Consider the following 18,474-nt stretch of genomic DNA (forward strand, 5'->3'; position numbering starts at 1 on the left):
TTTTAAACCGGTGGAGGTGCACAAGGGCAAGTACTATTCAGAGTGGTTAGTAAGGGCAACGTACATGCCCTTGCTCTTACCTTCCACCAACTGGTGGAGAAGCTCTAATAGATTTGAGACCCACATTTGCTTGTGAGCCCTATCTCTAGTAGAGAGATGGTACATATAATAATACAAATATGTGGCAAATGGAGCATTACATTTTTAATTTAGAGTTTTTTTTTTTAAAAAAAATAAAAAAGTAAAAAGGAGGACAACAGGTGGCAAGCCACGGTTATCCATCCCTTTCGAGCCCGGAGATGCTATAGGGAATTTCAACCTGTTCGTGTCTACAGTCAAGCAGACTTACCAGCTCGGAACATTGAACCCAAGAGAGAATTTTGATTGACATCTTTTTTTTTTTTTTACTTGAGGTTGAGGCATACCTCACCAGGAAATTACGTTGAAATGGGCCCACATGTTGAAGTGGCCCAAATTTGTTTGTTGTTTGCAAGAAACGACATGTCAATTGGACTCATGAGGGTATGTCGTCCTACTCTATCTCTTTTATTTGGCTAAAGAGACTATATTCACACACTTCAAATTACTTCTTCCATAGCCTTTTCAATTTTTATTATCTTCTACTCACCACTATTACTTGATGGAAAAATATTAAAAAAATAAGAGTGAGAAATAATTTGGGATGTAAGAATATAAAATTGGCTATTCGAAAAGTTCAGTTGGCATTTAGGCACCTACCAGAATAAACTAGGGGTCTTGACTTGAAATTTGCACAGCTTCACAAAAAGGGGGAATTCTTTTTCATCAGTTTCTGGCTAAAGGGCTATTGTTGGGATTTCAAAAGGTCGCTTTACTGAACTTGATAGTGTATTTTGTAAACTAATTTAAACTGCAAAAATGAAAATTCGAATTGGTTGCATATGGTAGCACATTCGTTGTAACCAATGTATGTTTACATCAAAGATTAAAAGCTTTAGCCTTCTTACCCTGTTATGCCTTTTTTTCTCCTTTATTTACCTTGTGAAGTTGGAATTGCCCAATTTCAGCATTTGCGTCTTCTTCTTCTAGTAGCTTCTGTCTTGAGGAAGATGATGTGCCCAAGCAAGTATTTTCCCAATCAATTTTTCTTCTGCAAATTTGAGATAATAAAGTTATATACTGGATTAAGTTGTGTGTTCTGTTGGTTTGGCATTAGCGTAACTTCATTTACGAGCATTTTTCTTTACAAACCCGTTGAATAACCATTTTGTTTTCAACTTTTATTTTTTTGTTTTTGTATTCTCTTCTAATTTATTAAATATCTAGGTAGAGTCCTAATATTGTAGTAAATGTAGTCAAGTTCTTTGTTCTCATCCAAATGCAAAAGGACAGTAAGAAGCAGTCACCAAACTTGATGCTAGTGGAAGATGCATCAGTCAATTATGTAGTTGTCCTTCACAAGAAACAAATAAAATATCGTCTCCTGTTTATCTACAGCCTATCAAATATAAAGGGTATTTCCAAGAATCTACCCTTATTTTCCCTTGATTTTTCAAGTGGTTGGCATTTCAACTTCAAAGTCCACCACTTGTTCTGTTCCAAGTCTTCCTACTTCAATAATTTACATGGTCACTCAGATACAACTCCATAGCCTAAACACTTGCAAAATTCAGCAACTCCATCAAATTTTCATGGAAAATCTTCGTATCCGTAAAACCCCTCTCCCTCTATTTTCTGTGATTGTTTTTCTCCTCCATCTCTCATCCCTTCACCTTCCCTCGTTGGCTTATGAGCGCCCTGATAAGTACTTCATCAACTGTGGGTCAAATGCTAATGCCACCCTCAATAACCAAGTCTTCACTGCAGATCATTTCTTCCGTCCGAAGGCGAGCAAGAGTATCAATGGCGGCAACCAGTCGAATCTTTACCGTACAGCAAGAATTTTCGGGCAAGAATCCTACTATGAGTTCGACATCACTGAAAACGGTACTTATTTTGTACGTTTGCATTTCTTGGCTTTCGCCTCTTCCTCAAGTAATCTCTCCGCTGCTCTTTTTGATGTTTCGGCTTTTCCTAATATTTCGAATCCCGGATTCATGCTGTTGAAGAATTTCACTGCTAAGAATAGTAATAGCAATTCTACGATAAAGGAGTTCTTTCTGGGCATTGATCCTGGCTCATTTAGGATATACTTTACGCCTCGTGGATCGTCTTTTGCATTTGTAAATGCCATTGAAGTCTTCCTTGCCCCTGCAAATTTCAGCCCTAAGAATTACACAAGTAGTTCCCCTTTAGTTCTACATACAATTTACAGGGTGAATGTTGGGGGCCAAGAACTCAGACCAGATGAGGACACACTATGGCGAAACTGGGATCCTGATGACCTTTATTTGTCAAATTCAAACTCTGCAAAGGAAGCCGCATCCTCAAAGAGGCCTGAGTACCAGGTGTATGAAAAGGATGGTTTTGTTGCTGCTGCTAATGATTTTATTGCCCCAGATTTAGTTTACGAGAATGCCAAGGTAATGGACAATAGTAGTAGCAGCCCGTCCACTTTGTTCAACATAACCTGGTCGTTTAATGTGCGCAGGAATGCTAAACATCTCGTCCGGGCACACTTTTGTGACGTTGTTGGCGGAACTGTTGCCGTCATTGTTTTTAACTTGTATTCAAATGGAAACTTCACTAAGAAGGTCGGTAGATCCGATTCCATGTATGGCAACCTATTGCCTTACTACTATGATTTTGTGGTGGAGTCTAAGGAGTCTGAACTCATTAGCATCAGCATAGGTCCTAACGCAAAAGAAACTCCCACTAACAATTCCTTTCTAAACGGACTGGAAATGTTGGAAATAATGGAGGAAATAACGCAGAAGAAACTCCCACTAACAATTCCAATTCCAAATATGAAAGAGTCCAAGAGCATAAATGTCGCTGTTGTGGTTGGTTCGGTTCTTGGAGGTCTGTCCCTTATCTGCATTTTGGTTGTCGGGTTCTTGTTCGGTTTGAAATACAGAAAGGCAAAGCATGTTGAAACTTCGGAATGGTCACCAATGCCTGCATTTGGAGGAGGGAGTACCCACAGCAGGTTCACCGAGGGAACGATTACTGGCTCCCCTATGACTTATCTAAATCTTGGGTTGAAGATATCTTTTACTCAACTTCAGCAAGCAACGAACAACTTCGACACAAAATTTCTGATAGGCGAGGGTGGATTTGGGAACGTCTATAGAGGAACTCTATCAGATGGCAGAATTGTAGCTGTCAAGCGAGGTAAGCGACATGAACATAGTTCAGGTCAAGGGCTTCCAGAGTTTGAAACAGAGATAATGGTTTTGTCCAGGATTCGGCATCGCCATCTTGTCTCCTTAATTGGGTACTGTGATGAAAGGTCTGAGATGATATTGGTCTACGAGTTCATGGAAAAAGGGACCTTGAGAAAACATTTATATGAATCAAATTTGCCTCGCTTGACATGGAAGCAAAGACTTGAAATATGCATTGGTGCAGCAAGGGGTCTTAATTACCTCCACAAAGGTGCAGCCGGAGGCATCATTCACCGCGATGTTAAGTCCACCAACATCTTGTTGGATGCAAAATGTGTCGTCAAAGTTGCTGATTTTGGCCTTTCAAGATCTGGTCCACTTGATGAAACCCATGTCAGCACAAATGTCAAAGGCACTTTTGGTTACCTAGATCCTGAGTACATAATGACTCAACAGTTGACAGAAAAATCAGATGTTTACTCCTTCGGCGTTGTTCTCCTTGAGGTGTTATGTGCAAGACCTGCTCTGGATAGGAATCTACCAAGAGAGCAAATAAATTTAGCAGAATGGGGAATGAATTGCAAGAAGAACGGATTGCTTGAACAGATTGTTGATTCTTCACTCAATGGTCAGATTGATCCTAGCTCGCTAAGAAAATTTAGCGAGATAGCAGAGAAATGCTTGCAAGATGATGCTTCTGATAGGCCTACAATGGGTGATGTACTGTGGGACTTGGAGTACGCGTTACAGCTCCAGCAAACTGCAAAGCATAGAGAGCCCCACGAGGACAGCACAATCAATGCTTCATCAGAATTCGTATTGCCAAATGTTCAGCGTTTTCCTTCCCATAGCTCTACAGTTAACCAAGATGATATGACCTTTTCCGGGGTGGATGAATCGGACACGGCAGGAAACGAAGTATTCTCACAACTGAAGATTGGTGATGCCAGATAAATCTATGCAGCTTGTGAGGTATGAAAGTTAACCTTGTTCAAGTATCTATAGATTGAATAGCTATAAGTTCAGGTATGCCTTGTTAAGTTTTAGTCTTATCTTTGATAATTGTACTCCTCACATACATTAGGGATATTAGAAAAATAATGTACAATTAATATGTCGGAGGTCATCGAATACATTCTTTTGTTTATAATTGAGATTTTTTTAAGGCTTAAATGTCAAATTAGGACATAAAAATAGAATCCAAAGTCCCAACAATATAATTCTCACTCTTTCAAATGTAAAGAACTAAAGAAAGAAAGATGCAGAATATCTCAAAATATGTCATTTCCTACAACATATAACAAACCCGAATTTAAAGAACTTAGGAGATTAGTAGTTGGTCTGGATTTAATTGATAGAACACGTAAGTGTAATGGAAAAAAATTATACACCTTGCGATGGGCATCAGAATTAACTATAAGATATAATCAAAATTTACCTTAATCTGAAGGCGCAAAGCTTTATATAATACCTAGGCCTGCAAAGGAAAGTAATCCCAAACCACGTAAGCACACATCACGAAAAACCCAAACTTAGAAAGCTACAAAAAGGTCTACACATGGACATGCACATGGGAATAAGAAAAAGAGATTTGGTACAACTATCAAGCCCCAAACCAGTACAGTGGATGTTTACAAATTTAACATGCAGCCCCTGTTCAATAATTAACACTCAAAATTTAATGTTTCGCATGTTCCAGATTTAATGTAGTATCGAAAAGTTAAGGCAATATCTTTAATTTGGCAACTCAACATAACAAAGTCAAATACAATTGAGGAAATAAAGATATGCAGAGATGTACTTACATTGAGAGAGCGGAGCAATCCGATACCTGCACTTTCAGAGTCAAATCTCCTCTTCTTAGAATTAAGATTTACTGCACCCAAAAAATCAATGACCTCATGCCACGTTGCATATAAACATATATGCAAATATAATTTAAACTCGTATGTACAAAAGGGTTCACAACACCAAACTCCAAAATGAGATACAATACCATTTGGCATCTATTGTCATGCCCTGGTCCCCAGATACTCCACGCAATTAACCTAATCACAAGTACAAACCATCACTAAAAGGCATGAGTACACACAATACTAAAAGACCAATTCCATCCTTTAAACAAATTACTTTTATACATGTGGAGTAATTTGGCATTGTACGTTTTCTTAAAAAGAATTTGCAAACAGTATTTCAAAGAGTAAAAGGCTAACGACCAACACCTCAATCCAAAAAAGGGTTTTGCATGATATTCAGTCATATGGTGAACATCATATAGCCAATTCTACTTTTAAACCAAAACAGGCATGAACTATGTAGATATACATGTTAAATATATATCATTTTGAGCTATGAGAGATCTAATTCCCTTAAAGAGATCTAGTACCATAATTTTGAACTGCAAGAAAGACAGTAGCAGCAGCCTCCTTCCAAGTCAATCCCAAGGCAAAGGCAGCTGGAAAACAAACCACCTTACAGCAATAGTGGCACTAGAATACTCTATAATACTCCCATCTCTGCTACTCAAAGTTATATTAGTCAGTCCCGTACTACTAGTAGGTAATTACATCAAACTAGGCCATTATCCATTTCATCCGGTGTCAGCTGCTCCTCAGAGAAGAGAGCCACTATTCCATATACTTCGTGCTCTCTGCACACAAAGCAAAATGCAGAGAACAAGTCAACACTGGATGTTCATTTTAATTTCGAAAAGCATTTGCTAGTAAGGTACATTTTTCTTTTGCACATGACTAGAACGCAATTGCATCTGAACAAGAAAGCTGGATAACAATTACCAAAAACAAATGTCCGCTCAAACCCAAATTTCTTAAAGCAATTTGAACGAAGCAATCAAAATGAAACTTTCTACATTATTTGATCTGTTCTTTTCCAAGACACAACATGATGAACTGAACACAAAACATGAGCTTTCACAGAGAAGTCATGTACCTCGTTACTAGAATATAATTATCCATGACATTCCCAGAAAAAATAATTAGATTAAGTTTTCCAGTTACAAAGATTAGATTTTATTATTATTATTATTCAGAGTAGCCATAACCCTTGGCTTCCCATCATCTTCCAACAATTTAATTTTCAACACCAGTGTACGCTAGTAATATCCCTCAAATTAATTCAGAAAAGGTCACATATCTCCATAACTTACAGTCTACAAAACTAGAATTACCAACATTTCACAAAATAGGTTACTTTATCATCAGTTGATTAATAATCAATTACTTAGTTCTTTCTTTTGGTCAATAACAAACTTTGAACGTACGATAATTGACTATACATATGAAACCCAAAACCTCTGAGACGGATGGATTTACACACCCTCCATGTTTCATGCAACACCCCTCCAATATAAAAAAGAAAGGCCACCTTTCATCCAAAAACATATCCGAACTTTTAGTATTCTTAAAATTAACCGAAATAGAGTTCCTTAATAACAGGAAACCCCCACACTGACCATGAGATGCAACAGCAAATGACAAATTTATTCGAGATACAACAGAAAACATCAAGATAATTTATTCGATCTAATAAGGAAGCTTGACAAAATATCATTGCCGGGAACAAACCCGACGATTCCAAGTCATGGACTTCCAAGGACAACAAACTTTCGACCATATTTTACAGCTGATTAGAACAAATTTCTCAACCAAGATTACCCATCTCAAACAAAGAATAGCTATCACTCATGAATACCAACAGAAGTCAATAATTCTAATCAAGAAAGGAATGACGTTACCCATATGGCAGGAACGAAATGGTACGCACCAAAAAACTGCCATAACCAACCGACGAAGTTCACCTTGCTTGCACTCTGTGGACACCCAGAAGCTGTTCACTGATCTCTTAGGTCGAGGTCCAATTTCGACAGGCTTGGCCAAAAATTGGCCGGAAAACCAATGGTCACCGTTTCTTAGATCTGAAATTGAGGAAATTCGGTTACGAATTTGTAGAAACTAACTTGGGGGTTGGAAAGAGGACGGAAAATGATTCTAGGAGTTTAATTCGGCGGCCGTTGGTGACCTGTGGACGGCGGCGGTGTTGCGTGAAAGTGAAGAGGAAGAGGAAGTATATGAGAGGGAGGAAGATGGTTGAGGAGGACGAGGAGGACAAGGAGGAGAAGGAGAGCACAGAGTGCAGAGACGATTTGAGGGATTAGAGAGAATGTTGAGTCCGAGGCTGTTGACATAGTAGAGGAGGAGATGTGAGAGTGCAGAGAGATCCGAGAGGTTAGAGTGAGAGAGAGAGAGAGAGAGAGAGAGAGAGCACATTATTTTAAACAAAGGGCACAAAAAATCTACCTTTACTTTAAATATATTAAATTATACGACACAATAACATTTATGGTGTCATTGCAAATTAATAAAAAAATTTCATTGCTGACATTAGAGGCACCAAAGTTATGGCTCTGTGCCCAATAATATGTTTGTGTCCACTTTTCTTAACATTGCGCACAATTCATGGTGCCCATTACAAAATGAGCATTGTTCCACCTTATTAGTGTTTAAAGAGACACAAACACCTTATTTGTGTCCCTGATTTGTGCCCAAAGGCCATTTTTCATGTTGTGTTGGTTGGATTCTTTAAAAAGTTGTACTAGCTCCAGCTTAAGGGTATTAAATAAATAATTGAGTCTTTAAAAGTTGTGTTGGCTTTAGCGAATGAATGATGATTGGACTCCCAAAAAATTTTGTTTGTTTGGTTACAATGAATTGACTAATTTCTAATGTTGAAAATGGGTTTCCGTATGTGTGACTCTGTCTAGTGTCACTCATAAAAGATCGTGTTGGAGAATAAAGTCTCACATATATTAGAGATATTACAAAAATAATGTACAATTAATATGTCGGAGGTCATTGAATACGTGTTTTTGTTTATAATTGAGATTTTTTTAAGGCTTAAATGTCAAAATGGTCCACGTGTTATAGTCATATGGCCAATTTAATCTCTATGTTTTCGATTTGGCTAATTTAGTCATTGTGTTTGTCACTGTTAGCCAATTAAGGACATTTAATTCAATCTCTTTTAAAAAATTCATAAAAAAAATTATATGAGATATAATTACCCTTTCTCTTTATAGAAAAATGTAAATTAATGAGAAATACATATAAGAGATAAAGTTTCTAATCTGAAAAATGATTAAGGTTGCGACATAGAAAATAAATGGGCTATGTTAGGGAGGAGGTCAGGGAGTTGGGAGCAGAATAATTTTCTTTTAATTTTTAAATTTATTTCATTTTTAAATATTTTAAATCAAATAAATTTTTTATAAATAAGTTTATAATAAGTTTATAATTTTTTTTACAGAAATTAGATGGAAATGCCCTTAATTGGCTAACAAAGATAAACACAAGGACCAAATTAGCCAAAATTGAAAATACAGGGACTAAATTGACCTAATGACTAAAACACAAAGATCATTTTAACATTTAAACCTTTTTTTAAAGAATGAAAAATATTATCATTTAGACCATCTCCAACCCTTGAGTTAAAGTCTAAATTTTTTAACAGCAGAAATGAATTTTGGGTTAAAACTCATATTTGCCCCAAGGGTTGGAGCAAGTTCAGGTAAATTTAGAACTTAAAAATTGAGTTTTACTCTACCATCTCCAACCCTTGGCCTAAAACCTAAAATTTTTAGCCCAAAAAATTTAGGTTTTAGGCCAAGGGTTGGAGAAAGCCTAAGAGTTGGAATAGGTCTAAGGTTGTTTTTGAATCATCTTCAGTCCCACTCTAGCATGGCTCTCATGCAAGTGAAGATGCAACCCATCAACTTCACTACCCTTTTCTCTCACCACCCTTATGAACCCAGTTTCGGTCTGAACAATTTAATCCAATTCAAATCAAAACCAGACCCCAATTAAATTCATAACCTCACTAAAACAAAGGATATATTAACTTACAAAAAAATGATTGAATAATAATTCAGCCATCAAATAAACATTTGGCATGTATTTTTTGATATCTATATTGGAGATGCTCTAAAATGGTATCACAATTTCTGCGGCACTCCTTACACTAGCCATGTCAACCACGGCTCTCTCCAAGCTTCCCTTTCGTAAAGTGTATGCTTTGTTGATAACCTTCCACCGATCGTAAACACCACCACCTTCCCTTTGCCCGGCATTAATGTTTTCATGGAACTTATCAACAATTTTACCCCACAAAGCCTTTTTATTTTGGTTTGTGCCAACAGCACCATCTTTGCTAATAGAAACTCATGTCAAACATAAAGCAACATCTTCCTCACAGGTCCAATTACGACCTCTAACATGCTCTTTTGCCATCTTGGAAAAATTGGAAATGGGAGAAAGAACAATTGGAAGAATTGTAGGAGAAAAGTGAGTTTTGTGTGGATGTTTGAACAAATACATAGGTATTTATAGAGTTTTTTGGTGAATTTTGAGTTAAATAATTTTTTTGTTAATTATTTTAGCCATTGAATTTAAATTTAGACCGTTAGATCTTTTTTTTTATAGATAGATTTGATTATATTCGATCTCAGTCGTTGGATTCAATAAATATAAAAATTAAAAAAAGTTTGAATCTAAGCCATTGGATCAACCAACAGCTTGTTGATGCCATCCGTAGGATGAAAAGAGTTGTTGGCTCGGCTGAGGAATGTGGCCGACATGCCCACGTGGGTGGGGCCCAGTCCGTGTGAATGCTCGTGCATCATGTGCGCCTGGCGAGTGGGTGGGGGGCGTTTGGCACACAATCGCTCGGTTTCAGTCAAATTGGTAGGGCCCACACAAAATCCTAGGCTAAAATCTAGGCGGAATTTGGCTTTATTTTAGCTTTTAGGTTTTAGCCTACACATTTAGCTTGGGTTGGGTTTTTTTTTTGGGGGGGGGGGGGGGGGTGGGGGGGGAATAAAAGCTAAAATTTAGCTTTTAACCCAGGGTTGGAGAAAGCCTAAGAGTTGGAATAGGTCTAAGGTTGTTTTTGAATCATCTTCAGTCCCACTCTAGCATGGCTCTCATGCAAGTGAAGATGCAACCCATCAACTTCACTGCCCTTTTCTTTCACCACCCTTATGAACCCAGGTTCGGTCTGAACAATTTAATCCAATTCAAATCAAAACCAGACCCCAATTAAATTCATAACCTCACTAAAACAAAGGATATATTAACTTACAAAAAAATGATTGAATAATAATTCAGCCATCAAATAAACATTTGGCATGTATTTTTTGATATCTATATTGGAGATGTTCTAAAATGGTCGAAAAATCAAACCCCAACTACTCAAGATCAATATTAAAATGTGAAAGACGATTAATATTTCCGATGATAAACAAAATGGATCATTTCAGTAATTGGAATTTGAAACACGATTTTTGGCTAATTTTTCAAAAAAGTAAAAAAATTATAAAAAATAAATAAATAATCATTGTGTGATGCTGTTTGTCGATGGAACTGAGTTCCTTCTAGTACTCAGTATCCATAAACTCATCTTCCATCGTGGGATCTCCCTATACGGTGAGTATAACAACAGGAGATTGAGACTCAAGAGAACGAAACTTGTCCAACACTGGAATGGTGGATTGTTGGTAGACAACAGAGTAGTGAACCGGGTTTGAATCGGGTGGTCTCCAGCTAGGCTTGATGGGCTGCTTTGGGGCGGTAGAGTCAAACTGGGCTTTTACTTAACACCTCGTCGCTCTGTCTTGGTTTGGATTTGTTGCGGATCCATATTGGAAAAGAAGGATTCAAACGCTAGACATTGGATACAGAGGTAAGCCCTCTTGACGAGTTGAGCAGCAAGTTGCCTTTTGTTTTGGATTGTGGAATTGTTTGACAATGGTTTCGCTGTGTGTTTTGTGTATAGGAATTGGTGGAGAATGACAAGTGACATGGGAATTGGGAAGGCTGCTTGAAACCATGGACCAATAAAATTACAAAAAAGTCTAAAACAGTTGGCTAAGAGTTTGAGTAGTTTTCATGGAGGATGAATGGTGTGAGTTTTGCATGTTAGAGAGACTAAATTTTGCAAACTAAATGACGTGGAAGTTGAAGATTGAATTATTACTTAAGTATTGATTAATATGCTTATTGTTTATTGAAGACACATCATTTAGTTTGAATATTTAATCTACAAATCTAATCTTCCTGACATTTCTCGAGTTTTGACTCTTAGTGAGCCTGAAATGGTTAATTCCTGGATTCTGATTAGTCAGGACGTGGCCTAACTAAATAATAACACATGTCTATATTTTAATTCTCTATACTCACAATTAATCTTCTAAACTCAAAACCAGCAACGTTATTCTTCTAACCAAATGTCTTTCTTCTTTCTCGCCAAAATTTCTCCAACCACCATCCTCTCCCACTAGCCACATACACCGTCCACTGTCCGCTCCCACCAGTTAAATGTTTGTCATTAGAGTTTTTTCAAACTTCGAATCCAACCATTTATACCAAATCGATGACAAATCCTCCATCAACCACATCCAAGTCTCATCCTTTGGCTTCTCTCCTGCGTCGACCCTGTCCCCAATCCAGCCTATTTTTCTCAATGCAACCATGCCACCAAGGAGAGGAAGCTAGCACGAGTTGTGACCAGTAAGTGAGTATGAGTAGAGGTGCTTCATCAGGGGAGAAGAATGTTGCATTATGAGGAAATGTCGGAGTTGGTTGTTTAGTTAGAACAATACTTGGGTACTCATCGAGGAGTACCCAACATATTGACCATCATATCAAATGACACATGTGTCCATTTTGAACTCACAAACACTTCACTAAAATCAGTTTCCGAACATTCTCTATTCTAATATCCAGATGTCATTCTTCTCCTTTACCAACCTTCATCGGATTTTCTTCTCCACCATCGTCATAGTTGGCCACTAGCCACCCCTTTCACAACTTCCCCTTACGCATCTCCTTCTCTTTCTATCATTAGAGTGTGGAATTCTAAATAAACAATTTTAAACTTATAATCTTGTGATTTTCCACAACTTGTAATTTTGTGAATTTCCAAACCCCAGTTTTACTAAGCGAGGGTGGGTTGTTGGGAAGATAGAATGGGGATGGGTCGCCGGAGAAGAGACTGGAGTGAGGGTGGGTTATTGGAGAAGAGGGGTTGCTGGAGAAGAGACGTAGTGAGGTAATGTTGCTCTCTAGAGATTGAAGGTTGGGCAACGAAGGAGAAGAATGGTGTTTGGCAAGTGGAATGGTGAATCTTTCGTTATCAAAATAATGATGTTTGGTTATGTGTCTAGGGAGTTAAGACAGACTGGTGTAGTTTCCTAATTGTTCCATGTAACAAGGTCAGGATATTGGGTACTCACCACAAGAAAACATGGAATAGGTGACCAAATTTTATGTGTCGCCCCAAATTCGTCACATATTTTTTCTATATGTGACGAATTGTTCAGAGCGTCACGCATGACTAGTTTTTTAGGTATGAAATTTGAGAACACTTAGGTGACGATAAATACATGACATATTCTAGAATGGAGTGACAAAAATCATAAGCGTCACTTAAAATTATTTTATATCTTTTAAGATGAAAAAGTGGTGACACAAATTTTTTGAAGTCCTTGCTAAAATCTATGGCGAGGAACAATGGCGTCCTAACTAAGTATGATATGTGAGGAATTGCAAAAAGGTCACATATGTGTATTCTCGGTGACGAAAGTAATTCATCTCTTTTCCAACAGTAAATAAATAAAAAAAGAAAAAAGAAACATAGTAAAGTATTATACAAATTTGAGAAAGCCCATCTAAATTCTAAACCGTTCTCTTTCACTTTCACTTTACAGACGTCTCCCATTTCTCATCGCTGTGACCCAAGCCAACCGACGCGTCTCTTAATCTTCTTCTCTCTCTACCGCGACATTACCGGGATCTTCTAAGCCAAATGCTCAAACCCTCTCTCATATATTCGCTGTCTATCACACTCCACAACCAAAAACCCTAGAGACCAATTCAACCAACAAGCCAAATCCACACCCTGTCGCATCTCAACCTTCTACCAGTTTCTTGCGCCACCACCGAAAACCCAAGAACCATAGAAACCCTTTCCACCAACTACATAAATCTATGCTAAATTTCTCCACGCCCACGAGACTACTATGTGGCCAAATGGTTAACGAATTCAATTTTTATCATTCTTTTTAACTTAGGATTTTGGATTTGTTGGTAATTGCCTCCAAATTGAGCACGCCAGCAGCCCTCGACCTCTTCATCCATCTTTCAAGGACTCTAATTGGGTAAAATTTGGTTTTTAATTTTTAGATTTATATATTATATATATATATATATCCCTGGCTTTTTCTATTTGTTTTTGGAACTTGCAGGTCTACATTCACAAATTTACAAACAAAAAAACTGAAGGAATGAACATTAATCATTAACTTTAGCAAAGAAACTTGTAAGAATTTCTTCTTTTTTCTTGCTACATTTTGTTTCCTTGTGAGATTATATGTATTTGTCTCTGGCTATTTTATTCTGGGTAATCTTTGGGGATTATTCAAATGATTTATTTGCACATATGGAGGCTTTAATAAGTTGTTTTATTTGGTCTTTCTATGTCAATTTTTTGTTTGTTATGAACTTGCAAGTTGGTATTTTTTTCTGGGCTTATTGGTTTTACATGGTGATTGAAGGTACAAAATTTTGAGTTGGTGATACCATTTATTGAAAAGGAAAGTTGTGTGATTTGGCTTTGAATTGCTCTGAAATTTGAACCATAATTCTTTTAAGTGCTCTGTATTTGAAAAAAGATTGAAAATGGTCTCTTGGGCAAGCAGAATGACCCCCATCATAGATGATTTTCTTTCTTCTAATTATTAGTGGCAATGTCTTTTCTGTTTATTGGTGTTATTATTTGGAGTCCAAGAAAACCATAAAAAACTATATAAAGAAGGATTGAAGAAACGCATATATTTCTCCTATATATATTTTCAACTGCTCAGTTCTGTTTAAGCATTGGCTTTTACTTCCTTTTAAATTAGATACAAAATAGTTGAAAGCTTATGTCATAGTTTGATTAGTATGACTTTGCACTGATCTTTTAAGTAATTCTTCCAACTAGTGACCATATGACTTGCTCAAAATTCATCCAATGTTTTTTTTCTTTTCTGTTCTTCTATTGGCTGGAGGCCATTCCCTCATGTGAATATATCAATTGGGTTGTTTAGTAAGAGCACAACCACCTTTGTAATACCAAAGTTGGTTTCATTTTGGTTGTATGAGATCTAGTGCAGAGTAAAATTTTAATTATTGAAAACCTTATCTGCATGCGAAAATGGTAGACTAATTTAGATCTTCTTTATGCCTCTTTTGCCTATTTTTTGTATTAAGCACACTAATGTTTTTATTTCCAAAGTAATTTATTGTTGTGATTGTGTTGTTTGCAGGTTGGTCATGGTTTTTGACAAGGGTAGTTCTCTTGCTTGTGTTTTTAAACCAAGATGTTGTCGGTATAGGCTTTATACTCTGCAAGTTTTGGGGTTGTTCTGCTTTCAGTATTTTCATCAAATCTCACTTTATCAACGTACTTGGCAGCTTAAGTGATAGCCACAACTTCGAGAACTCACATTTTGAAGGATATTGAATTTGGAAAACTAATATGTTATTCACCTTTTTTTTTCTATATTAAGTTAGATTTTGGTCTTATTGTTTTCTAGGAATGGTGTTGGAGTTGGGTTTTTATTAAATTTTGGCAGATCTTCATATTCTTGCAATCGCATATTGGTTTAGAAGTTTAATTATAATTTAAGTAGTTTTTTGTTAATTTTATCTTTTGTTAGTAGATTATCTAGTCCTAACATTTGGAGTCTTGATAACTTACTAACTAGGATATGATAAATTAGTGAAATCAGATACGCCAAAAGAAAATGAGGATATGATAGCACAACTGAAGGGTTGCAAGCCAAGGGCGGACCAACAACATCTCCAGAGGTAGTGACATCAATTTAGCCTTCATTAATAGTGATATCAATTTGATCTATATAAAAGCTGAATGTTTTAAAATTACAGTGAATAAGTAGTCTATGGTATGAAACTAGATATGTTTTTCTTGTTAATTAATGGCCTTTTAATGTTGGATGTTTTCAAGCAAAATTCATATAATCGTAAGAAACAAAAGTATTACCACAAGGGAGGGGCAAAACCATTTCATCCAACATGCAAGGAAGGCTCGCAAGGTAATGAAATTAAAGTACATATAAAACTCATTGTGTAATTTAGATAGGCTCGCCTGTTATGTTTCGTTCTTCTTACTATTAACTATTCCTTCAATTCCTATTTTCTTCTCTTTTGTTATTCAATTTCTCAATGCACCTGCTATTCTCTAGACACCAATGTTTTTTTTTCTTCTTCTCTTTTATTATGTAAGGATAAGATTAAGAAAAAGAAGGATGGAGTTAAAGGAGAAAGTATTCAAGAAGCACTTGAGGTAGTGATGGTGATCTTTCAAATGACAATGATACATGTGCTAAACTAAAGATCATGACATGGCTGATGACTTGTATTATGTATTTTGTTGTTGGTTTCAAATATGCACACGGTATACCTGTTTTGTTACCGACTCTATGCCTTAGAATCTTGTTAGCATCTCAATATGTTTAGAGGTGTTAGGATGCTTATGTTAGCTTTTGAGATATAAACTTGGTGTATGTATTGGATGTAATCGAACTTATTGATCAATGAAATGTGATTAACTAAAGTATTGCCTCTAATTATTATGAATTCTAATTCTAGATGACGAAGCAGGGAATATGTGGTAATTGGTTCGTCACATGAACTATAGGTGACGCTATATAAGTGACAAACATAGTGACGTTGGATTTTCGTCACATATAATCAAAAGTGACAAATTTTCATATGTATGTGACGAATGTTTGTCACTACCTAAGCCATGTTTTCTTGTAGTGGTGAGTACCTGTTGGTAGACTTTTATGTTAAGCTAGACTTGGGCTTTGGCTAGTAACATTTTGCTTCCCTTGGTTCATTTACATACCAAGTCTTAGAAAGTATCCTAGTTGATTAATAACTCAAAGATAGCATGTTTAAGCAAATAACGGCTTGCTTAGGTGAGGCGTGGTGTAGAAGCTAGAAGTTTACCAATTTAGCATGAGAGAGAACTTGTGCCTGGTTGCATGATTTTATAGGGTGGGTAATTTTGGCTTCCTAAGGGTTTGTGGCTTAGGAAACTCAAAAGATACCTAAAGGAAACCTTAGAACCCTAAAGGATGATTTCCCTAAGGATCCAAGACTGTCTGCACTTTAGAGAAGGATTTCCCGGTTTGGTGTGATGCAATCCTGAATTCTTTGGTTTCCCCGTTTACTTATGTTTTAGCTAAGTCTACATTTCTCTTATTTCCTGGTACAGTTACAACTTGCTCTTTTAGCCTAACATTGGTGGACGTCTTCTTCCTTGGTTAGCCTTCCATATGCGCTGCTTCTGGCAATGCATCTCCTTGTTTTCCTTCATCGTTGTCCTACATGAGATGGGAAGAAGAAAGACCTCATCTTTCTTCAATAATGGGCACCCTGCACTAGGTTTTCATGTGAGCTGAAACCTTAAGTTCTCGTTCTTTTCTAACTAGATTAGTTAGTTTGCTAGTAAAAAAAAAAGGTTTTGGTTTGTTCTCTCTTAAACTTGTCTACGTGGGTTTCAAAGTTTGTCGGCTTGAATCTTTGGTACTCCCAAACAACCCAAAGTCTTCCATAATTAGGGATTCACATAGGCACGATAATCTTCTGTGATCATCCATATCACAATCCACTTGGCAAGTCCTAGTACTTCACTTGAGCTTACATGAACGTGTATTGTAGTTAGCATGATTTGTACACGACAACAATGTCGTGTCATAGCTTGACACAGTGAATACACATAGGCTTAGAGCTTGGAGTGATTATACAAACTTTCTTCTCATAAATTATTACTTTATTAGCATGGCGTGATTGAAATATTCTCAATTTTGCACCATTGCATGTATTAACTCTTTGCTCAGGCTTCGAGACGTTATTAGACTTGAATGTGATATTTTTGGGCAATAGTACTCAAATAAGCATTTTAGCCAAAACGATCCCTGAGATTGGTATAACTCCTCACTTTGGTTTCTGAGATTTGAAATAGGTAGAAATGTTCCCTAAGTTTGTCTACCATCAATTATTTTGATCATTCCATGAAAAAAAACTCTGTTAAATAAGGACTATAATGACAAAAATACCCCGCAATTTAATAAACAATTGGTCAAAATGAATTGACAAAATTTGAGAGTATTTTTGTCATTTTCGTCTTATGTAGTGTAGGTTTTTCATAGAATGACCAAAATGATTTACGGTGGACAAACCCAATGACCACTTCTATTAATTTTAAATCTCAGGAATCAAAGTGAGGAGTTATCCCAACCGTAGGGATCATTTTGGCTAAAAAGTCAACCCAAATATTGCATGTTTGGTTATGAATTTAAAAATGCTACTCTTACAACATATTTGTAACATCTTTCTAAGAGCATCTCCACCATTTGGTGAAAGGTAAGGGCAAAGGCAACAATATTGCCCTCCAAACCCAAAAAACCCTCTCCACCAATCCATAAAATCAAGGGCAAGTGGTGAGCCAACCACTGCTAGCCTAGATGGCCAGCATGACATGTCATGCTTTATGTCAAGCGTGTGTAACACAAAACCCAGGAAGAGAGGGGCCTTACAAAATTATTAGAAATTAGAATGGTTTTTTACATTGTTGTTTCAATTTCTAGTTGGTTAAAGGACAAGGGTGTCTTCACCAAATTTTAAATTAATTATGTTTGTTGTAATGCTATACTTTTGCCTTATATTTGAAATAATTTAGTAGAATTAAACACTTGTTTTATTTTCAAAGCGTAAAAAAATAGAAAAATATTTACTGACCTTGCCCTTTTCAAACTGGTGGAGGTGCACAAAGGCAACTACTATTCAGAGTAATTAGTAAGACCTACTTTAACCCTTGGAGTAAAACTCAAATTTTAGGTTCTAAACTTACCACAACTTGCTCCAACCCTTGGGGCAAATACGAGTTTTAACCAAAAACTCATTTCTAGGGTAAATTTAGCCCATGATTCCTCCCGTGTTAGTGGAGCTAGCACACCATGTATGTGTATTTTTTTTAGTTTTATATTTATAAATACATTAAATCAAGCGACTAAGATCTAATGTGATTAAATTCAATGACTAAAGTAATAGAGGTAGGGCTCACCAACACATGTAATAAATATGTGGTA

At 36.6% G+C, this 18,474-nt stretch overlaps 2 long non-coding RNA genes and 1 pseudogene across 4 annotated transcripts in view; 1 reads left to right on the top strand and 2 right to left on the bottom strand.

Moving 5' to 3' along the window:
* The window catches only part of LOC148690704 (uncharacterized), a 47,638-nt gene that overhangs the window by 18,869 nt on the left and 10,295 nt on the right, over nt 1–18,474 (bottom strand). The window lies entirely within an intron of this gene.
* Nucleotides 867–7,142, bottom strand: LOC148690707 (uncharacterized). Of its 2 annotated transcripts, XR_015957289.1 has the most exons (6): nt 7,000–7,142; nt 5,632–5,895; nt 5,242–5,293; nt 5,051–5,121; nt 4,684–4,722; nt 867–1,129 (listed from the first exon to the last, which is right to left on the bottom strand). It is a non-coding gene; the product is annotated as an uncharacterized LOC148690707 (long non-coding RNA). The 2 variants fall into 2 exon arrangements; XR_015957288.1 differs by lacking the exon at nt 867–1,129 and having other exon boundaries at nt 4,557–4,722.
* LOC148690708 (putative receptor-like protein kinase At2g23200 pseudogene) lies at nt 1,515–7,681 on the top strand (annotated as a pseudogene). The gene is made up of 2 exons (XR_015957278.1): nt 1,515–4,217; nt 7,011–7,681. The product of XR_015957278.1 is annotated as a putative receptor-like protein kinase At2g23200 pseudogene (transcript).

The sequence above is a fragment of the Pyrus communis genome, chromosome 15 (assembly GCF_041283825.1).
Source record: "Pyrus communis isolate YQ-2024b chromosome 15, ASM4128382v1, whole genome shotgun sequence".
NCBI classification, from domain to species: domain Eukaryota; kingdom Viridiplantae; phylum Streptophyta; class Magnoliopsida; order Rosales; family Rosaceae; genus Pyrus; species Pyrus communis.